This window comes from Spea bombifrons, chromosome 5, assembly GCF_027358695.1.
Source record: "Spea bombifrons isolate aSpeBom1 chromosome 5, aSpeBom1.2.pri, whole genome shotgun sequence".
Taxonomy (NCBI): Eukaryota; Metazoa; Chordata; class Amphibia; order Anura; family Pelobatidae; genus Spea; species Spea bombifrons.
The window spans coordinates 31181559-31206429 of NC_071091.1; the positions used below are offsets into that span (position 1 = coordinate 31181559).

The 24871-nt window shown below is 40.1% G+C and overlaps 1 protein-coding gene across 2 annotated transcripts in view; it reads right to left on the reverse strand.

Annotated features, from left to right (window-relative positions):
* TMEM108 (transmembrane protein 108) overlaps positions 1 to 24871 on the reverse strand; it is a 99312-nt gene that overhangs the window by 61828 nt on the left and 12613 nt on the right. For both annotated transcript variants that reach the window (XM_053466335.1, XM_053466334.1), the window contains exon 2: positions 18664 to 18776. The gene's annotated coding sequence lies outside the window, so the exon portion shown is untranslated. The remainder of the gene's footprint in view (positions 1 to 18663; positions 18777 to 24871) is intronic.

Below are 24871 nucleotides of genomic sequence, written 5' to 3' on the forward strand. Positions count from 1 at the left end.
AATATAGAGTAGGTGTAATGCCCAGTTTAGCACATGATGTGGTGATTGGACGAGACTTCCCCAACTTTCTCCAGCTGTGGGGATCCACAGAAAACTCAGGCCATACCTCATTAGGAAGCAGTCAAACTGGTGAAGGGTCTGTGTTTCCCTTTTCTGATGTTGATTTGGAAGACGCTCTGGATGACATGAGACAAAATAAATGTAAAGCTTTCCACCCTTTACCTGTGTTAGTAGGGGATAATACTGTTGGAAACAGAGAGGAGGCTGGTACTAGCACAGAGAAGGAGGATGATTTCCCAGAGTTAGGGGTCAGTCCGGGTAATTTTAAATGTGCTCAATGGGAAGATCCTACATTAGTTGCTGCTAGAAATAATATTCAAGTCACAAATGGAGTTGTTAATCAGCCAGAAAACAGATTGCCCAATCCCTACTTTGAAGTAATCAATGATCTGATATATAGAGTAGAAAGAAAGGGTGTAGATACCACTAAACAGTTATTGGTTCCCCAGGCTTTCCGAAAAATCGTACTTAGTCTTGGACATAGCCACATTTTGGGTGGACACCTGGGAGTAGAAAAAACACGAGAGAGAATTCTTAGACGATTTTACTGGCCTGGGGTATTTGCTGCAGTAACAAACTATTGTTCCTCTTGTCCTGAGTGCCAACTCAGAGCCCCTTTCAAGGCTTTTCGTAGCCCACTGATACCTCTACCTATAATCGACATACCCTTTGAAAGGATTGCTATGGACTTAGTGGGGCCATTGGTAAAATCAGCTAGGGGACACCAATATATTTTGGTTGTTATGGACTATGCAACTCGTTATCCGGAAGCAGTTCCCCTACGTAATATGTCTGCAAAGTATATAGCAAAAGAGCTCATGTTAATGTTTAGTAGAGTGGGTATTCCTAAAGAGATACTAACGGATCAAGGAACCCCGTTTATGTCCAAAGTCATGAAAGAGTTGTGCAAATTCCTTCAAGTGAAGCATATTAGGACCTCAGTTTACCATCCCCAGACTGACGGTTTAGTCGAGAGGTTTAATAAAACTCTAAAAAGTATGTTACGGAAAGTGGTAGACACTGATGGCAAAAATTGGGACTTTTTGTTACCATACCTAATGTTCTCCATTAGGGAAGTTCCCCAATCCTCCACTGGCTTCTCACCCTTTGAGTTATTATATGGGAGACATCCTCGTGGATTGTTAGACATAGCTAAAGAGACATGGGAGCAGGAAACCACACCTTACCGAAGTGTGATTGAGCATATAGCACAGATGCAGGACCGAATGGCAGCCGTCATGCCTGTAGTCAGAGAACATATGCAGAAAGCTCAGGAAGCACAGAAAAATTGCTATAATCGTAATTCTAGGATCAGGGTATTCCAACCTGGGGACAGAGTACTAGTGTTGGTTCCTACAGTGGAGAATAAGTTTCTTGCAACTTGGCATGGCCCCTATGAGATCATTGAAAAGGTGGGAGAGGTTAACTATAAAGTAAGGCAGCCAGGGAGGAGAAAACCTGAGCAGCTCTATCATATCAATTTGTTAAAACCTTGGAAAGATAGGGAAGTCTTAACCGCTTTGAAGCCCCCAGAGCCTCCCATCCCTGATCCTGAGGTAAATATTCCAGAAACACTCTCAGGGCATCAGAAACAAGAAGTCAGAGATTTTGTCAGGAGAAACAAGGACATTTTCTCTGCAGTCCCAGGAAGGACTAGTATCATCAAACATAATGTAATAACAGAACCCGGGAAAAAGGTAAACTTAAAACCATACAGAATTCCCGAAGCTCGGAGGAAAGCTATAACCTTGGAGGTGGAAAAAATGTTAAAGCTGGGGGTAATTGAAGAATCCCATAGTGAATGGAACAGTCCTATTGTGCTGGTTCCAAAACCTGACGGCACTATAAGATTTTGTAATGATTATCGTAAGTTAAATTGCATTTCAAAATTTGACACATATCCGATGCCTCGCGTTGATGAATTGATAGAAAGGCTGGGGAAGGCTCGTTACCTGACGACCCTAGATTTAACAAAAGGATACTGGCAGGTCCCACTCACTGAACAGGCAAAGGAAAAAACTGCTTTTTCAACACCAAATGGTCTTTTTCAATATACTGTATTACCATTTGGGTTACATGGGGCCCCTGCCACTTTTCAGAGGATGATGGATAAGATTCTAAGGCCTCACGTCCGTTATGCTGCAGCATACCTCGATGATGTTGTTATCCATAGTACAGACTGGGAATCTCATCTCCCCAAAGTTCAAGCTGTACTTAATTCTATTCGCTCTGCTGGCTTAACTGCCAATCCTGCCAAGTGCACTATTGGCCTTGAAGAGGCAAAGTACTTGGGCTATTCGATAGGGAGAGGGTTGGTTAAGCCTCAGTTGGCAAAAGTGGAATCTATACAAAACTGGCCTCGACCACTCACAAAAAAGCAAGTGAGGGCATTTTTAGGGTTAACTAGTTATTATAGAAGGTTCATTCGTGATTTTGCTACTATTGCAGCCCCTTTAACTGACCTTACAAAAGCAAGATCCCCGGTTTCTGTTAAGTGGTCTCCAGAAGCTGATCAAGCTTTTCATACTTTAAAAGGAGCTCTCTGTGCTCAGCCGGTCTTGGTAACTCCAGACTTTTCTAGAGAATTTATGGTACAAACTGATGCTTCTGATGTTGGCTTGGGGGCTGTCCTTTCCCAAGAGTACCAAGGTGAAGAACATCCTGTTTTTTATTTGAGCAGAAAACTAAACCCACAAGAAAAGAATTACTCCATAGTAGAGAAGGAGTGTCTGGCGATTAAGTGGGCTTTAGAGGCTCTTAGGTACTATCTTCTGGGGAGGAAATTTAGATTAATTACCGACCATGCTCCTCTAACATGGATGTCTCAAAATAAAGAAACAAATGCAAGGGTAACCAGGTGGTTCCTCAGTTTACAACCCTTCAATTTTACTGTGGAACACAGAGCAGGTCTTAAACAAGGAAATGCGGACGGGCTCTCCAGGGTACACTCCTTGATATCCATGGTCGCTCACCCCTGTAGGAATGAGCTGGGGGGGAGGATATGTGACAGAAAGGCCGGTACAATAGTGGATGGGCGGTATATACGCCCTACTCTGGCTAACTTTGTCTGTCCTTATGTGTAAAATTGAAGTCCCAGGGAAAGATGTTGTTTGACTACAAACTGCATTACTGGCAGTTTGCAAAACATGGTAAGGGTCCCTGGGGCGGAGCATCTGGAAGAGCAGGGTGGGCCAGTGCTCCAACAGCACTAATTGCTGTCCAGAGTCTGCATTCTGGACAGGAGCTCCACAGGTGTGGACTAAGTAGCAGCTCACCTGTGGTTGATTAATTAGCAGGCAGAGGGTAAAAGGAACTGAGCCTGATTCAGAAAAAGGCCATTGTTATTCCAGCTGGGAGAGCTGAGGAACTGAGGAGTGTGGTTTCTCTCTGAAAAGCCATTTTGATGGAAACTTGTGACTTGTTGGAAGGTGAATGTTTGGAGCTCTTTTGTACTAAGTCAGTGCTCAAGCAAAGACTGTAATCCTGTGCTGCTTATAACTGCTGCTGTTTCTTCCTGTAAAATAAACATTGATACCGAGCTGGATGTATCCTGGGCTTCATTTACCCTAGAAGACTGTGGTAACAACCAAGATCCTTGACAAAAATCCCAAGGAAAAGGGAGGCCTGTCGCAGTATGTTCTTGTTAGTTACACAGAATAATATTAAAGTTTGCATACATCCTGAGTTCCCCAGATTATGCCGTGTAACGAATAATGCAACGCAAGTAATTAACTCTTCAATGAAAAGTAAATTGTCTCACAGAGTAGGCTTTCCAGTTTCAACTCAGTACAACCAAGCTCAAGAAAATGGCCAGGGACATTTGGGTCTATTCGCAAAGAAGTCAAATGGTTGATCGAGTTATGGGTGTATTCAATTTAGGTTGCAAGCCAATTGCATGCTAACAGACATATTTACCAACAAACAAGTTGATATACATGATATCTGTGTATCTTTTGGAGTATTTGGACTCTAAAAGCATGCTGCTGTCTTGCAATCAACTGATATAACAAAAAAGCACTGCGGGCTGCCTTAGGTGCCCACACAAAGATCATCTCTAGTTTTTGTTGATCGCCAAGTCAATTTGAGACTTCAGCTTGCACATCGTTTGAACTGGAGGAACCAGATGAGCTTCCAAGTTTCATTCAGGGGACTGTAGTGTCATGTGATGCCTTTTCTTGAGACATATATTATGTAATGTCCGAGATTTATTAATAAAATGTATCACAGCTTTTATCATTTTTTTCCATTTCAATCTAGAGCAAGGATTGCTATTCAGTTACTTCTGATATATTTGTCTCTGACAGTGCATTCAGCCCAATAGTTTTCTGAATTAAATTATGTAAATAAAATACGCTACTCTTCTTCTAAATGTCTTACTCTGTTACTTTATCACCTAACTGGACTGTAGATTATTTTGTACCAAAGGAAACACATAGAATAATTCAATGTTCGCATTAGTAGACTATGAAAGGCTTTCACAGCCTGATAATTCTATGTAAATTTAGAATTATCGTTCTATGCAAACATTGTATCAATAAAAAAAATACCATAACATGGCATTTGATTCCAAGAACAAAAAAGTTAATATATCTGTAGACAGAAAATAGTAGTAATATACTATATAATAAAACCTGCAAATCACCAGTCCCGTCAGCCATCATATGCACTTATGCCATTTTTACAATAGCTGAGGTTCCAGTTTAGGTTATTGTTTTCCTTTGCTTATGCATGGAGCAATTCATCAGAATCCCACCTATACACTACCTATACATATACGATAGCGCTACCTCTCTATCCCCAGCTCCTAGGCTTGCAGGGACGTGTTCGGACATGTGCAAAGCCTGCCAGTCGGCATGCACATGATGCTCACTACCAGGTAGCTCCAGTGCTAGCTTGAACAAATGTTCCAGGGGGTCCAACAAGACACCCCTACTCATACTTACGAAGTACTTTAATATGCATTCTACATTAGTAAAGCTGTATGAGACATTAAACTTTCCCTTAATTTCTCACCATTTTCTCCAAAAAGCTAATTTAATTAAATATTTATTTCTAATTTCATCATTTCAATTTTGGAGTCATACACAATGGTCTCTATATTGCCATGGAAACAATTTGAGAATTGGTTCAACACATACTCTGTTTTGTTTTGTTTGTTTTCTATGCATCTCTGTTTTTTTTTACATCTGTAATGCTCTCTGAATTTTATGACACTGTTTGTTTATTTTATTACAATTAACATAGACTGGGTAGTGATCGATCTTTATTTAGAAATGATTAGGTTATGTGATTATCACACATCTGGGAAAACCACTGGGTATCGTCATTAAACATCATAATCATCTTTTGTTCAGTATGGTTTTATCTCTACACATTTAGACTCATCTGCAAAAGCCATATGTTATTTGATAGGCAATTTCCTTCTTTTGTCCAATATTACTGCCAGGTTTCTCAAGGGAAGCCAAACTGGCTGCATCTGTTTGTCGGGATGCTTTTAATAAGATGTTCCGCTTCTCTAGTTTGAGTGGTCCCATTACTAACCAGTAGACGTTCCATTGTGTCCTTTTCATTGTAATCACTAATAACTAGGTTTATATTCACTAATCTACAAACATAGCAGATGAAAGTAACTGATAAAAGTAGGGTTAAATGCACTAATCTCCAAATATAGCTAAAAGAAACCCTCTGAAAGGCTTACTATGTATCAACAGAATTCAGAAGGGGTGGAAGAAGTATGAGCTACAGCTTTTAAGCAAATGCTAAAATGTAAATGTATTTTTTTCTCAGGGGTTGGTCTCTAATGAATATACCCCCATAAAGGTAGATACATATCAATATGAGTTACATAGCCTATAATGTTGAATAATATGGATTTACCTATGCATATTGTTTTAGAAATGCTATATAAAGGGCTTAAAACCCTTCCTGTTTGCTGATGGTTGCCCCTTTCTTAACCCCTCTGTAAGGGAGGGTAAGTAAGCAAAATGATTATTATAGTATAATTGTAGGGCCATGCATAAATGCTACTGTATGCAGAAGCACAATCATTTGCCTATCCTGAGTGACTAGGTTCATTCAAGGATCCAATGACATGAAAAGAATGCTTACAAGTTAGTAATCAAGTATCTTGTCACATTAAAGCTTTGGACCGATGTCAAAGGGGTTGGGGTAATATGTTAAGCAAAAACAAAAAATGGACGTTCTTGACCCTTTTTAGCATAAATCTGAGCTTTGAAGATATTTTTTTACTAACAAAACAAGAGATAAGTAAACACAGTTGACAAAACATTAACTAAAATTTGGCCTGCAAAACTGAGAAAGAATTAATTCTTGTTTTTTTCTGCTGAACACTGTCACACTTCTAAAAAAAAAGCATGACTTTACAGTTTGTCAAGAGAGAAGAAACTCAATTAACAGCATATGATGAGGAAAAAGGGAATTGCTAATGATCTCTCTACAATCACAGAATGCATGTCACTGATAGAACACATCAGAGCTGCTATCAAACAAATCCTTATCTCAACACTACAAGTAAAGTGTATGTTATTTTGGAAGATTAAAATTCGGAAAACAATGATTCACAAGTACACAAGTGAAGAAAATAAATTGTTGTAGTGAGGTTTGGTTTTAATGCTATATACCGGTATATACTTTTTAGAAACATGATACTGCTGAAAATTAGTGTATTGAGTCAGCATGAGTGTGTGGGTCTGTTTGTATTTGATGTTAGCATGTGTGTGGGGGGCAGTGTACAGTGTTAGCTTACAGTCTTTGAGTGTCAGGGGTGAGCCTAAACTTAATGGCTTCTGGAAAAGGAGTGTGTGTATGTATGTGTACATGAATGGTGTTAGAGAGAGTGAATGGGACAAGAAAAAAATGGTTATAGTTGCCTTAATTCTTTATCTGCTATGTATATCTGATTTAAATTCTATCAATGACTCCTAAAATCATGAATTTGTATCTATTTCATTTCATCAAGAAGAACTATTCAGAGATTTCTCTCTCTTGTTATCAGGTAAGTCTAGCAAACATTTAGTCTAATTTACTGCATTGTTAATTAGTGTAATATACTTAGGAGCAACAGTGTGTGACATGAATATTTCCCCATTTCATATTTTCAGTTGTCAAGGAGCGAGTGACTGACCCGGCCCAGGCTGGCAATCATATGGGGGTGGCCAACTTGGACACGCCCACTTCCGGTGTGGTCTTTCCAACGCGATATAATAAAAGGGGGCAGGCTGAGCATGGCATGCTTTGGCAGCGCAAGCTGTCAGAAAGCATCCCTCACTTGTCCCTCCCTGGTTGGTTTATTTATATTAATAATAATTTGGTTTAAGGGGGTGTCATGCCCAGTCCAGGCTGCGGAGCTGCTTATCTTTAGTATCCCCTGTCTCGCTACAGATCCCCTGTCTCATACAGTGCCCCCTTTGCTGGATTTCCTTATGCTCTGTCATTACCTTCTGATTCTTAAATTTGGTGTAGTGGTGGCCTAAGCATACTATGGCCATATGATGTGACTAAATCTCCAATTGTTATCATATAGTCATAGGCTAGTCCTTTATGTATGTGTCATCTGAGGATATCTGTTTATCTCTCTTCTCCCCATGTAAGGCACGTACCGCCCGGCGTACGGTACGTGCCATTCAGGGTCCGGGACTTACCTCCCGTGGCAGACCGCGTCTGCTCGCGGCAGACTCCCGGTCCCTGTCGCCGGCTCGGGCAGTCTGTTCTTCACTCCCCGCGTCCACGCGGGGAGCTGGGGAACACGCCGGTGACGCGGCTCTGGTCCCCACAAAGGGGGCGGCGCTCCAGCACGCCGCCCTAAACTCCTCTCCTCCTGCTAACAGTGTGCAGGAGGGAGGGGGAGGAGTGGGGATAGAGGCTTCCCCTAGAGGGGCGGCACCTCTGGTGCTGTCTCACAGGGGAATGATGGTAGGGGGCGGAACAGAAGGCGGAGATCCAGGCGTGACGTCAGACGCCACGTCTAGGATCTCCATAAAACCCTCAAGCTCCCTTATGTCGGCGCTCAGATATTCTGAGACGCTCTGTGCCCTACACAGCGTCCCCAGTACTGTGCTCCTTAACCTGTTTGTGTACTAATTTGACCTGACCCTTGCCTGTGACCTGTTTACGCTACTTTGCCGCCTGGACCTGACCCTTGCCTGTGACCTGTTTACGCTACTTTGCCGCCTGGACCTGACCCTTGCCTGTGACCTGTTTACGCTACTTTGCCGCCTGGACCTGACCCTTGCCTGTGACCTGTTTACGCTTCTTAGCCGCCTGGACCTGACCCTGGCCTGTTACCTGCCTACGCTATTTGGAGTACCGCCTCTACCTGATTTTTCTACTGTGCCCTATCTCTACTACTCCGGACTATTTCAGTTACCACCTGTAGTCCTGCATTCTGGGCTCCTTCTACCCTGCTAATACAGACACTTGCTGGTGTCTGACACCCCATGTCATGGTTTCAGAATCCTATCCTTGCTTAAAGGAGAAGCGTCAGAGGATCTCGGCTCCTCACTCCATCCCTTGTGTTCCTTGCCTTGTTCCTTGTCTTTTGTTGTGTCCTGTACCATGTATGTCTTGTCTGGGTATGTTTACAATATGTGTTCTGTGTATTCTTATTTATGTTTGGCTTTGCTGGTTATGCTTTATTCAGTTTCCCATGTATTTCTCTCTCGCTAAGTTTCTTGCTTGGTCTCTCTGTTTCTAAGTCCTACTTGCTCGCTCTGTCCCCCTTGCTCGCTGACTCCCCTTGCTTGTTATGTTTCTTTAGACCCTTTTATATTACTCTGCTTAGCTTCCCTTATCCCAGCCTGCAGCATCCTGCATATTTATCTGTAGAGCTATGCCTGTTCCAGGGTGCCTGCAGGATATCACCAGGTTTTGTTTTGTACTGATAACATCAGCTGCTATGTCAGGGCCCTGGTATGTGGCCTCACAACCCTAATGTTCAACACCCAGGAGAGTGCAGCCACCCTACACCAGGCCCTGTCCAACTGTGCAATAACTCCTGAATACCATCATTGGGCGCTCTGAGTCCTTATGGTAAGCCTTATAGACCACACCCCTGATGGGGGGTGGGTTTTGTCGGTGGGTTGATGTTGTTGGTTTTCTCTGTTTTCTTTCAGTGTTGTCACAGCACTGGGTGTTTGCCTATCCAACCTGGTTGAAAGACAGCTGTAAGAAGAATGGGAAGCATAGGGCGTGGCTGGCATGTTATATATATATATATATATATATATATATATATATATATATATATACACATATATATATATATATATATATATATATATATATATATATGAATATGTGTGTGTGTTGGAATATTTGTTATGGTTCCCCATAAATACTTTTTATGTATTGCCCCTAAAAAATTAAACCAACCATCTTTATTGAATGACCAGAGCCAAATGATTAAATCCCTGGTTATTTTATTTAGCATTCAGCTTTAACCCTTTAACTACAACCATTGCACTATTGCCCAGAGTTTTTCCATTCTCTGTGGGGGCCCAGGAGGAGAGTTTCATACACATCCATCCATAAAGCCTTTAGCATCAAATTGTTTTTCTACATAAGGTACTTAAAGTAATAGTTGTGTTTTTTTACATGTTTTCCATAGTAGATAATCCTCTAGCTATGTAAATTGTTTCTGTGATTATAAACACTAGACTTTATCTGGCACCCCCAGAAAAAAAGAGTCAATGAGTTTTGTTTCTAAGTAAAACATTGCATGTTTCATTAAAGCAATGGTATCTGGGACCACACACATTTGCCAATGATTTAAATGCATCATTCGAGACAGCGTGATAGCATCACCAAGTAGTATTATTATGTGACAATTTACCTAATTAGCCTGCTGTGGGGAGTGAATCATGTCATGTTCTAAAGACAGAAGACTAATGTCACCTGACATCTTACTTGTGAGAATACTCTGTAGATCATATTAATTATCATGCAACACACATGTGGGTAAAAGTATGATGTGTGATGTTACTCAAATAACAGTACAGTAAGAGGAAAGCAATCTCTCCCCCTGATTATCATTAGACTACATTTGAAATCATCCTCAGCAGCCAATAAGAATGACAGTCCTTAGTGTGCTAATCGTCAATATCTTTAACGGGACATACCAGGTATTACCCCCAGCCAAGAGCCACGCAGGAGATGAATTTGGCCTCTCCCTGCATGTAATGTACCCACCTCCAGCGCAGGCACTGGTGAATGCTGTGCGACAGTGCCAGGAAAGCGCTCCTATTGATTTCAATGGAAGTGCTTACCTGCCACTGCAAGAAATGTTGGATTGTGAAGGAATAAGGAAGGATGGAAGAATGCATATTAAAGTACTCACAAAGTACTTATGGATCATAAAAAATGTCTATTTGAAGCAGAATTTTAATACAATCAAAAAGAACATCTAACTATGTTTTATGTATGTCTAACTGACCTCTTCCTACAGAAGAAACGCATCATATGTTTAATGTGTCTAACTATGTTTTATGTATGTCTAACTGACCTCTTCCTATGGAAGAAACGCATCATATGTTTAAATGTTGTTTCTGCTACTTAGACCCAGCATGTTGGCACTTTTTTTCTTATTAAAACGAGTTGTATGTGAAGACTGCTATTGAAAAGTTCTATCTCTAAAAAGCTCTAAGCAAATAACCTCTTCTAGCAGATACCCAGCTGGACTTGTCTATTATATTTTTTTCCATTTATCTGTTTTTCATTGGAAATCTGTTACACAAGCCCTGCCAATTTCCAACTTGATTGATTTCTGTGCCCATTATAGGTAGGGAAATACCATTTAACTAAGCACTAGGTGTAATGCGAATGCATCAGGTGTTGTAGTTCCAACTCTTGTGCAACCCCTTTACAAAATGGAGGAAATACATTTCTTCGAAATCATCTACATACCATGTAGTTTGCTTTATTGTTTTTATTTCTCTTTTTTATAGAGACCTACAAAATCTGCCCATAATTTAGTTATACTTGGATGTATTCCCATAGGAAACAAGAACTGCAGTTTTTAGCCAGCCATATGTGGGTGAAAAAAATGTAGTTACATTCTAGGTATATATATATAGCTAAAGGAGGCGAGAGAGAGAGAAAGTGTTGACATGTGATTCCTTAATCATTGGGTAGAAAGGAAGGAATATGGGAATGTGTCTAATGATGAATATACAGGGTGGAACAATCATGTGATTACAAAGCTTGAGATATGTATAGCACATTAATGATGTCTGCAAAAACATGAGAAACCTTATAGATTGTACTCTGTTGCACTGTACAAATATACCTTGTTATCATACACACGTGTTCCTAAGAGAGTCCAGGTATTTAAGCATAATGATGTACTGCACAATTAGTTTATTAGATGAAATGTTCCATGTGTCAAATGACTTGGGTAATTACTGAAGGGCACATTAATCAATACACAAACCGCAATGAAGGTATCCTAGTACATAAACAGCTAAAGAAAAAGTACTGTATTTGCTCGATTATAAGACGAGGTTTTTTCCAGAGCAAATGCTATGAAAAATACCCCTCGTCTTATAATCGAGGTCGTCTTCTAATCAGACCTCATTCTGCTTCGGCCGTGCTGCTTACCGGGCTTTGATCGCGAGCCGCGTCTCTGCTATTAGCAGCAGGAAACAGGAAGCTAGCACAGTCCTCACATAACTCTACCTCCCCCCTCCTTCCTCTGGGGGCGGGGCCAGAGAAGTTGCTCGCACAGCTGGGCCCCTGCAGAAGTTTGCGAGTGGGAGATCTGCAGTTCAGGTAAGGGGGTGGGGGGTTTGAGCGTGTCTGTGTATGTGTGATTAATGGAATGAATGATTATTTAAATGTTTGTGAATGAGTGTGTGTGTGATAGCATGGATGTGTAAGGGGGGTGGGGGTGGTAGCATGGCATAGGGAGGCTGTAATCACACTTCTTACATCCCCAGGTTCCAGCATGTACTGGCTGCCTTGGCTTGATAGGAGTGTGATTGCTGTTAGCAGTATATATATATCTCCAGAAATGCATTTTAACCCCCTATATGCCACTCAGCCCCATGAAAGGCCTTTAACCCCCTATATGCCAGAGTGGCATATAGGGGTATAAGGCATATCATGGGGCAGAGGGGCATATAGGGGGTTAAAAGGCATATCATGGGGCACAGTGGCATATAGGAGGGTATAAGACATTTCTGATATGCCTTTTAACCCCCTATATGCCCCTCTGCCCCATGATATGCCTTTTAACCCCCTATATGCCAGAGTGGCATATAGGGGTATAAGGCATATCATGGGGTAGAGGGGCATATAGGGGTTAAAAGGCATATCATGGGGCACAGTGGCATATAGGAGGGTATAAGACATTTCTGGAGGCAGAGTGGCATATAGAGGGTTAAAAGGCACATCATGGGGCAAATAGGGGGTATAAGGCATTTCTGGGGGCAGAGTGGCAAGCCTGGGGGCAGATGTGCATAACTGGGGGGGCAGGTTGGCAAATAAAAGGAAATAAAACATATATTTTTCTCAATCATAGCTTTTATTAAATTGAAAATTAGTTTACATGAATTAATATTTACTAGTAAAACTTTTTTTCCTATAGGGTAGTCTTATATTCAGGCTTTTTGTTTTTTTCCTAAATTAATATTTTGATTTTGGGGGGGTCGTCTTATAATCGAGCAAATACGGTACTAATAGATTTGGAAAGCGTCATCTTCTCTGCCTAACCTGTAAATGAACACAGTGACCTATTGAAGACTGGACCATATTTCAAAATGCCTAAAATGAGAATGCCTCAGTTACTTACTACTAACCTAGTTCTTTTATTGTTAACCATTGAAAAGCAAAAACTTACATACAAACATAACAACAAGAATGCCAGAACAGTTTGGATTAATTATAAGTACACATTCAAGGGAATTTCGAGGACACATCCCCCACAAACCGTACAAAAACAAAGCAAAAATCTCAGAATTTTTTTATCCAAAAGTGAAGGAAAAAAATATTTGATCCCCTTCTGATTATGTATGTTTGCCCACTGACAAAGACATAATCAGTCTAGAGTTTTAATGGTAGGATTTGCATTTTACTCAGTGAAGTAAGTATTTGACCCCTTTGCAAAACATTAGTACTTGGTGGCAAAACCCTTGTTGGCAATCAAAAAGGTCAGACGTTTCTTGTAGTTGGCCACCGGGTTTGCACACATCTCAGGAGGGATTTTGTCCCACTCCTCTTTGCAGATCCTCTCCAAGTCATTAAGGTTTCGAGGCTGATGTTTGGCAACTCAAAAATTCAGCTCCCTCCACAGATTTCCAATGGGATTAAGGTCTGGAGACTGGCTAGGACTGACTCCAGGACCTTAAAGTTAGAACAAGAGGTGGCAGGTTGTATGTATGTATATGTAATGTTGCAAAATGTTAAAGTGTCTACAATATTAAGTACCGTATTGGCTCGAATATAGGCCGCACTCCCCCCCCACACTTTAAGTCTTTAAAGTGGGGGTGTAGCCTATATTCGGGGTCTAGCCCCCCGACGGCCGGGACATGCACGGGCGCCGGGCAGGCAGCGGGGTTAGTATACAGATCCCCCGCAGCGGTGCAGGGGACCTGTATCCTACTCTCTGATGTGCTCAGACAGTTTCCACGGGGGGAGTGCCGGCACGGGAGATTGTCTAAGCGCATTGCGCAGACGTTCACCGGCAGCGGCGATGCGCATAAACAGCCTCCTCTGCTGGCAAGGGAGATTTTTAAAGCACATCTTGCAGACGTGCCGGCAGCGGAGGTTGTTTCTGCTTGCATCGCCGCTGCCGGTAAACGTCTGCGCGAACAATCTTCCTTGCCGGTACTTCCCACGGCGGAAGTGCCGGCACCGGAAGTTGAATACGTGTTATGTGTAGATGTCCCCCGCTGGCCCCGCAAGACCCCGGGGAGTCTGCACTGGTAAGTCTGGTGAGGGGGGGACATCTTGGGGACAGAGTGGCAGCATATCTCGGGGGGGGGGGGGTTAAATGGCAGCATATCTCGGGGGGGGTAGAGTGGCAGCATATCTCGGGGGGGTAGAGTGGCAGCATATCTCGGGGGGGGATAGAGTGGCAGCATATCTCGGGGGGGGGCAGAAACTTTTTTCATTAAAAAAGCACCTAACTTTTAGGGTGCAGCCTATATTCGGGTGCGGCCTATATCCGAGCCAATACGGTATTTTCTTTAGCAACACATTGTAAAGGGACACCCCATGTGTCATTTACATGACAAGTGAATCATATCTATGCTCCTTTCATCACATTTCCTTACACGTTCCTTTTCTGTAAATGTTTGTTTGAAAGGACTGGATCAAGTTGATATCTGCCAATATGTATTGAAGAAATATAAATATATAAACATATTTGGATGCCATATCCATTTTTATTAAATGGCCTGAGTATTACATTTAGACATTAATTAAAAACGCTATAACAGGCAAAGACTGTGCTGTAATTTCTCAAATTAAGAGTGAATGTATTTGTAAAGCTAGCAACCTCTATACTTTTATGTTTCAGTTTCAGTTTCTCTGGCTACCCTCCTGGCTACCAGGTAACTTTCTTCCCCATGACCATCTCACACAGCTACATGTAGCTTTGCCCTTATTTTTTTTTGTATTTTTAGTTGTCTGAGACACAGATTAACCCCTTAATGACAAAGCCCGTACATGTACGGGCTCAAAATGCATTGTTTTCAATGGGTCCATTGTCCTTAAGGGGTTAACAGAGTAATGTCCTACTTCAAACCTAATCCCATTAGAACTTCCACTTTATGCACCACTGGTGAGGGCTGAGAAATTATTTCAAGCAAACCTTAACAGCGTATATATCCCGAGCCAACTGTATGTTAGAATTGGGCTGGTGCATAATTTTCAGTTGGACCCACATGCAATCTCACTACCATTATATGTATTTCCAATATATCTGTAAGCTAAGTATAGTAGGTTTTTAAAAAAAGACTGGCATGAGGTTCATAATCTTTATCACAGTACCCCAGATGGTATAATTGTATGCTTCTCGTGAGTTCTAAGGAAAGCTGGATTAAAGGAGCCAGGTCATTATATGGTGGGGTAAGGTTTGAAGACTATGCAGAACTGGAAGGAGCCAAAGGCCACCCCTTGGCAAATCATATAGATATCACCGCTACATTTACTGTTAAGATTCAGGATACACACCGACCCTTTAATTCATGAATGGCTGACACTATGGTTCCTGTAATGCGTATTACAAAATCAATGCAGCCAAAATACCATTGACAGAAGCACATAAAATGCTGTGTGAACTCAAGAAAGGGATTAAAATGTTAAAATAATAAAAGATCTGACAGAAGACAAATAAGTGGCTAGCTTAGCAAGCCACCAAGCTCAATTACCGTAAATGACTATAGTAAATGTAGAAAAAGTATTTTCAATCACTGATTTGACATTTATCAAGCTGTTTGGTGCTAACTCTGAATGCACAAAGCATTTTTTTTTGCTAGGAGGTTATTTTCCTGAATTATATATCGTGTAAGCCTATTATCTCTAGGAATGCCTGGAATGTATTTATTGTTCTGATTGAACGAAGAAGGAACATTATAACATTGCACATTTTAACACAATGTGGTTTTTCAGCCTCTACAGCTGATTAAGATATGGAAGAACTGAACATAGGGAAATAGCATTAAATCACTTTTACGCTTCAGTCAAGACCAAACATTTTCCCAGGCATTGGTTTACAACCGAACAAATGAGTTGGATGTGATGTTAAGCATTTTCTACCATAAACTTTGTCCATAAAAACAAGCTCTCCAGCACAGCACATTAACAAGCCAACTTCTAAATAAAACAAGCAAAAGTGTGATTATTATTATTATTATTATATTCTTTGTAGACGAAATATGTGTGTTTATCAATCTTACATATTAACACTAATAATTATTATGTTTTATATAGTTCTATGATTTCACAAGGAGGCACTACTTGAAACTTCCTGGAAACCAAGAACACCTACTATGGATACATTTTAAATGACAACACGATGTGTACTTGAAGGTGTTTTGATAGCTAATATAAATGCCACTTTCATTCATCATAATATAGACCACTGCTGTGCTCAGTACCATACCAACAAGCTATGAGACTGCAATTTACAACAAATAACTAGCAGATGAAAAACACAGAGGCAGCTGGAGGATGGAATGCGGTGGATTGCATTCTTCATTCATGGGGATTGTTTATTGCGCTTTAGGCTAAAGGCACTCTATTACACTTCCATGCAATTGGATCTAGTCTCCTTCACCTTTTGCCATCATTCAGGTTTAATAAAAACAAAGATTTGGCAAGAGCCTTAAACACGACTTCTGACCCTGTGTATAGTCTGTGTCATCTACTCTTAGATGGAATCATCATGACAAAGGTATTGAATGCTATATCAGAGTCATTCATCTTGTGATGAATCAGTTCAAAAAATGCTAACTATTTTAACTATTTCAACTGTGAATCTTCCTGAAATGTCTGATGAGAATTTTGTTTGCCTGTTTCCACATAGCTCATCTCTACAAATCAACATGCCAAGGAGTTATTTATCCCTGCTTCATTGAAAATTGAATTTTCCACCAAAGAGCAAAATATAAAATTTCATCTACTTTGGGACATCTATCAAATAAAAGGTTATATGGCAGTGCACCAAATCAAATAAGTTGGTTTTGTAATAGATTGAATTTTGCTTAAACATTTCTAGATTGTAAGATCACAAAAGTGGGCCCTCTTCTCATTTTGTACAGGTTTGTTATTGTGTGTAATTTTAAATTATTTCACAGATCATAACAGCGCTATGGAATTAGCTGGCGCTATATGAATAAATGTAATTTCAATAAGTTAGTAGTGTTAAACTGTGTTCTACCCAATGTTGTTCCACACTTGTTGAACCCTTATGCTTTAACTACCAATTCTGTCAAGTCCTGTCTGGATTTATGAATATATATGGGAGAAATGCTTTCAGATTACATTTCTTCCTTTCGCAATGCTATAGAAAATAAGCATCTATTATGTGAAATACACTTAACCTTAATTCCTATTTTTAGTGAACTTGCACTTGTGTTTTCTATCCATATGTAAGCACGTCAAGATGTTTTAACAGGGAACTTGTCATAATGGCATTTATAATACATACTTTACTACCAATAACTGGTTCATTTGGAGTCTTGTAGATATTTAATGTAGTTGAAAAGTTTACCTCATGGAACCTGAGATTGGCAGATGTATGTGGCAGAAGTAACAATATTTATCAAATTAACCCACTCCTCACCCTACCCTTACAAAAGTTGCCTCATCCGATCAATTTATTGAGAACGAATAATCAAACAGATTCTCAGAACAGAAAACTATGTTACCTTTCACCAGGGCCGGCCCAAGACTTAATGCCGCCTGGGGCGAAGTTTAAAATGCCGCCCCCTCCCGCCGACACCGGTACTTACCTTTAAACAGTCCTGCGGCGAGTCTCCCTGCTCTGCCACGGTGCCGGCTTGTAATGCTGAGCGTCGTAAATTGACGTCACTTCCGGCGCTCAGCATTACAAGCCGGCACCGTGACAGAGCACGAAGACTCGCCGCAGAGGAGAGAGAGAGAGGGGCGCCGAGCGGGTAAGCGAAAACCACTCGGTGCCCCTCTCTCTCCTCCACTTAAAAAAAAAAGCGCTTGGGGCGGCAAAGTGCCGCCCCTTCAAAAGTGCCGCCTGGGGCAATTGCCCCAGTCGGCTCCATTGTAGGGCCGGCCCTGCCTTTCACCATGATGTACACATAAGGAGAGCCAGGAATTTACCGGGTTTTTCCTGGAGTCTCCAGGTGAAAGATTGTTTCACCAGGGCTCCGGTTAGCATCGATATCCTGGTGGACTAACTGGGGCCAGGTTTGCCCCTATACGCAGTTAGTCCCACTTATTCCATTGGCCAGACCACCTTAGTACCTTCTGCTTATTTTAATCTGTAACCACAATCATATGGGTTTCACTAGCATAAGGAACTGACAAATATGGTTTGAACCTGTTGTGTTTGCTAGTAGAATTTATGGCAAGCTGTTCTGTTAAAATACTCACATATTCCTTAGTACGACCTGTCTCTGATCATCTTGACAAATTTAAATTACAAAGAACTCACATTCTCTTTAGGATGTTAGCGTTATACTTAGATCTGCAATCTTATCTTGAATATGCTTTATTAAACAGATATAAGAAATAGGCTTAGCATTTCACAAAGCGCCAAAATATGTTTGCTTTTAAAAGGTGCTTATCAGTTCATAAAATACATAAAATACATGCTTTATACACTTTATACGCGTTAGATGGTTGGGCCTATTACAGTATGTGTAGGCTCCTTCTGTTAGTCATAAATACCGGAGATGAAATGTGGATTTTAGAAACAGAAACTCAGTTATCTTGAAAAATGAAACATTACCAAAAGCCTTCACATAAAACATAAGCATTGGCACATGAAGGTGTTCAAGTACTAAAAATAACCAAAATCTTAAAACAGTTTATGAGGTATATTAATGAAATTACATTAAAAAGTTGATACACTGCAACACATACTGTGATAGTCAATACTGATCTTACCTTTGAGAGGGATATATAGAAGCCTTTCAGCACAGTTATATTTACATAATCCATTGACTTTCTTTGCATTTGTTAATGAAAAAAGATCTTTTCTTGTTCCGCAAAGCTGTGATCTGCAGAAAAAAAGACACATTTTCAGCTAGCACGTACATGCACTGAAAATAAATGTAAATATTCCAATGTTCATCATCAAACTGGTTCTGTAAAATCATTAATTCAATAATCTTCAGTCTATTCCTCCTAGGTATAATAAATTGATCATCAAGGAACACAAAAAGCAGATAGAGTTGAAAATGTTATTCTTCCAAACATTTTGGATTCCTTTACGCTTTATCTTGTTTAATTAATTGATATCCAACAGCCGGCAATGATTTATGGTATCTACTTCAAAGGTTTTCCAATAGTTTTTTTGTGTGTGGAATATAGGAGATGGGGAAAAATGCTTTGAAGAAAAAAAATAGTCAATTGACAGTATAATTGGATGCATTGCATGCATTGTACATAAGTGTGTGAATTTGAAAATGAGTCACGTATCCTTTATAGAAACCATGTCAAATACTCTGTAGTAGTTGGGCTCTAGCCCATTAGCCTATTCAGCTAATTGATTGACTGGGTTCAATCCAAGCCCATAGTATTATGGAAAGAAGGCCCTGGGACGTCACACCTCAATGCCTCTGAAGGTGGGCGCCATGTAGCGAACATGCAGGGGGCAAGTGTTTCTAAATGAGACGCACACTTATCTCTGAAATAAGTTAATTGAGTTCTGCGTCATGCAGGGCCAGCATGACGTTTCTTGCAGGAGAAGCTCTCTATGGTTTTTCCCTTCAAAACGGATAGGCCTGGTGAGATGAAATATACCTCGCACACAATAGAAAAAACAGGGGTAACTGTTGCCGTCACATTTTCTAACTAAACTAATTTATTGAAACTACCTGTAGCTTTTGCTATTTGCGTCTCAATCAGTATAAATGTTTTGGTGATATTTAGTTTAAAAATTAGGCTTATGGAAGATGAGATCATAATCCGTCTTATCTTAACTTCTTGCTTACTCTTACAAAGCTACTTGAACCAATCAAAAACAATCAGCAACTTAGCAACAGATCATAGAGAAGATCGGGTAGAACAATTATATATGTAATTTGCATATTTTGATAAAATATAGAACTGGAGAAAAGGAAAAGAACACTTTTTCCTGTGGTATAAATATGAACCGGGTTTTCATAGTTATATATTGCTTATTTTAATAAATAAACACTATTACATGGGTTTATTTAGTGTATAAGACTATAAAATGTTGGATTGGAATGATCCACTTTAAGTACATGTATGCACCAACCTACAGTTCATTTTGTCTTTGTGATCTAGTTCACTTGGTTAATAATTTGTTTATACATAACCAAGGCCTCAGTCCTTTCTATCAAAGTGACGTTTTTCCTTTCAAGGCTGTGGAGCAATTTAATGTATGTTAACTGTTACGCAAACAGTGTCTCTTGTGCTCTGTACAATGGAGCAATCTGATAGCTAAGAAGAACGACTTTCAACAGGCTCACAAACATGAAGAAATATTGGACAGTCAACTGCCACCAGTATCCAGAGCTTGGCAACATCAAATGTAAGGGGTTAAATTAGTCGGACAAGTACTGCTGTCCAAATCTAATGGACTTGTTGCTAATGGTCAACCACGGGTAAAATGTTTGACGCTGATTTACCTGTTCCGTATGGATATATTTATTTTAAATAAATGTTTTGTGTGAATACAGTCTATTGTTATGAGTAATCTCTATTTATAACAAAAAATCAACTTCAACTTCACTGGTGCACATGGCAGATTTTGTAGGATCAAAGAGCTGGGGGGGGGGCAGACCAACTAATACTCCTCCAGACTCACACTAGCACACTTACACACATGCACATACACAGTAATATACTTCTCATTAAAAATCCTCACTCTACCATGACACTTCCACAGCTCACATACACAGTCATATTAATGCACACTCACACATTAAAGCACCCTCACTCTATCATCACACGAGCATACTCTCACACATACTGTACATACTATCACACACACACTAGCCCACCCACACATATGCAATCACACTAACAAACACTCAAATACACACATACCTTAAAACACCCTTTCCCTATCAACACACAGCACTCCATAACATCATCACGCTTCCACACGTTATACTTCTATAATGAAATCTCACAAATTACACCTCTCACATCACATTTCCATACATCAAACCGCACACTACCTCTACTGAAACCAGTGTAAGCAGGAAGCATGCTTATTGCCATGATCATTAACACCCTGGACCGCACAGGAGAAAAACCTCCTCTATAGTCCGACGTTCAAAGGGACTGCTTACGTGTTGGACTGCTGGCATGATGTTCTGGGAATACACCACCCATAGTTTATTCTTTTTAATATTAATTTAACTGAGGTCATTCCGACCAATGGAATTACTTTATTGTTGTATGGGGCTTGGACATAGAAACTGGTCATCTGCACATAGCAGAAACTATAATATAGAATTGTAAACCCAAATTTGTTTGCATTTCTGTTATACAAAAATTTTGTTTCATTTTTACATTTTTTTGGTTTGTATTTTGAAATATTATAATAAGTTACATTTAGCGTTTCTACTTTCGCTCTTAAGATGTGGTACAGTCAAACATGTACACTTAAACACAACAGACACATGCCGTCTAAGAGGCTTTAAAGCAAGGCTTGACAAACCTCAGAACCCTGGTAGCTATACCTCCTAAATTTTAGACCTGACTGCTAATTTTCTGTGTTATTGTATTTCCCCCTGTATAGGTATATGTCTTACTGCCTGCTAAAAATATCAAGCTGGTTGACTGAATTGTCTCTCTAGCTTCTAGTGTCTAAACAAATTAGCTGAACCTTGCTTTACAACTCACATTATGAATGGTGGATGGGGTCAACCCTAATAAGGACCATAGTCTTTAAAGGCTATTTTTGTTTTTTTAAATTTTATTTTTTTTTAGAAATAATACTCTTGATGCTCCTATGTTGCATTCCATTTCATAGCACCACTACTTAATCAAGCCTTTAATTGTGGATATAAAGTATTGTCTCTGCATGACAGTGCTTCTAAAAATAGCATGACTTCTTGCAAATGGAATTAATTACGGTACATCATTATTCAAGAGAGCCTAACAGTCTTAATTCTAACAGCCGATCTAGGGTAAACAGAATCGACAATGGATTAATATGAATGCATTTGTTATATCTGCAAAACAATATTTTTGAAATCTTAGCAATCGTGTAATATACTTCTCAACATTTTGGGTTTTATTCACAGGAGGCAGGAGCTTGCATGTGAGTCTGCAAAAGAGAATCCTTATCAAACAAGCATTATACAGAACCAACCAATTACTTCTTGCAGGAGAAACTGACTGGGGTTGGACCTTCATAATATACTGTGAACACAGTGAGGTGAAATGAGAGCTTTCTTAAAATTCCTGCTTTTGTCCTGATTTACTCTAGAAAGAATGTAATAGCTGATGTTGTAACATCACTTCATTCTCTGGACCCAGTACACAATTCACCTGTCGCACTACACAATGCACCTGTTAGTTGATTGCTACAAATTTAGAATGGTTCCAGAACTACCTAAATATGGCATTAGGAGAGTTACCAGAAATACATTTAATTAATACAGTAGACTCATCATTAACTGAATAATAAAGATTGAAGGTTCGTAAAATTATTATGTGAGGTTTGTAATTGCTAACAGCAGGGAAATTATTAGACAGATATCGGCCTTTGGCAGATAACTTTTTGTTGTGCTCCATATTAGAATTGCAAACGCAGATTCTCCTCAAATGACATTTCATCCCATTAAATGTGTGCCTGTATATCCAATTGACACACAGGGGCTATGTGTAAAAAAGTTGTGTGTTACGAAGTTTGTTGTTGTGTTGTTCGTAAGTTTCCTTGGTTTACTAATTGGCTGCATGGGATATGTAATGTTGCCAAATTTTGTTTTCTGTATGACACAACTTTTGTTTACATGGACAGAAGTCTTAACATCCTGTTAATTTTTTAGTCTGACACAGCTGGTGGTGAAACATGCTTTTCAAGTGACATTGTGTCACCATATATAATATATTTTTATAAATTATTGAACTAAACCATGCCTTCAAATCTCCACCATGGCTGAAACACTGGGCCATACCTTGCCAAAAGACCCAACAAGTGGACTGCAGGTTAAACGTAACCATAATATGACCTCCTAAGAACTCCGGTATTACAACTGATTACTGGGCCTCTGTTGCAACCTTTTATGTGCCATCTAGCTTTGCCTTCTCTCTCTCTCTGCATGATTCTAACAACTTCCTGTCCTCACCTTGACCAATTCATGACTAGCCATGCCTCTTGCCCTTTGGCTCTACCCCTTCTTATTCCTTATGGAACTACAGGGGTCATAACTGCTTTGGGGCCCGTCTCTCTAGGGGGCCCGGGTGACCACTTGTTTCTCTCTCCTTGTGCTGGCTTCAAATTGTTAAGAAAGGGCCCTTCTGACCTGGTCCCTTGGGGGATCCTGGGCAATTTTCACATCGGGGTGCTGTGGTTTCTAGCTATGCCCCTGTTCCCAGGTATGCCAAATCAAGGTAAGCACCCTTTCCCAGATAACTACCAAATTAGATGACTAAAATGCATAATGTCTGATAAACACTTTCCTTCTGTACACAAATCAGGACAGATTAGCTAAATGGATTATTAATGTTTCTGAGTGCCTACTTTATTTAGTCTTGCTTGTTTTTGGCTTAGCACCTTTTTAACATTGCTTTGTGTGGTTTTTAACAAATCGGGATTTTCACTGATTTTCGCATTCCCACAGAATTTGGCACATTGGCTTCAACAAATTTTCATAGTTTTGCCTGCTAATTGGAAAAATTAAGTATTCAAATTGACATGGATTAGGTCTACTTTTGAATTTTAAAATAACCTGATAGAATTCAGCTGCTAAATTGGCTGCTTAATATCTACTCGCTATTGTATTAAATACATTTTCATAAAATGAGAAAATCTCCAAGGAATATTGCAGTCTTAGCCTCTATTAATATCCTCGCAAATCTGGGATTCTTTTACGTTATGGTAAGAAAAGCATTGACCAATGGTGGCTCTACCAATTCCTGTCCTTACTTTGACTTCAACTATACTTTATACATTGTGACTTTATTCCATACATTGTGACCATCCTCTATACAGTCTTGCTTTAATCATGCAAAAGCACATTTCCAGGTAGCTTTGGAACAACCTCTGCAGATGGGCTCATTAATGTTAATGTTAATGAACAACAGATTGCAGAGTCAAACAACAAACAGTGGGATCAAAGACCTGTCTCTAAAATAATTTAATGTGGCTCGACAAAATAATACTGACATTAAAACTCTTTTCTTTCAAGGGGACCAGCCATATCCTTGCTAAAACCATACGTAAATCCAACACTGAGAGTAATCTGTCTCTTGTGTTCAGGGCTGGACTGGGGATAACAAGGTGGCTCTACCACTTTTAGGCCAGCAGCTGACAGCTGGATATCCGTGGCCACACAATATGTTTTTATGCTCACATAGCATGCTACTGGGCATATCCGGCCACTGCCCACACACTGCAACATTTGATCTTCAGCTGGAGTGGCAGATCAGATGAGTGTGTGTGTGCTGTTGGCCAGCGGCCCACCAAGCAAATGCCAGATGGCCAGTCCAGGCCTGCTCATGTTTTAGCTTTTGGGCCATAACAGAGAATAAATCCCAATCAACATATATGATCCTACCCATAAGGACAGTCCATTAATGAAATGTACGGCAAACTTCCTCTTCGCAAGAGAAACAACAAACCAAGATGTACATTTTGGCCTTTGTGGGCCTCGCAAGTAAGGAAACCAGTGAGTTGGTTGGGTTGAGTTTTTACGTCATGTGTTGTTGTTCATCTGAGGTTTTATTTACCTATTTTTTACACTTCCTGATATGTAAAACCATAGAATTCAATGGGGGTGTACTTTATTTTCCCCACAACTGTATGTATGGGTCCCTGGGGTGCAGAATTTAGAAAGCAGGGTGGCCAATGCTCCAACTCCATTATTACAGGATCAAGTCCAGTATTTTGATTAAGCATGCATGAGAGACAGGTGCTGGACATTTAAACCCCCTGATGCCATACAATCAG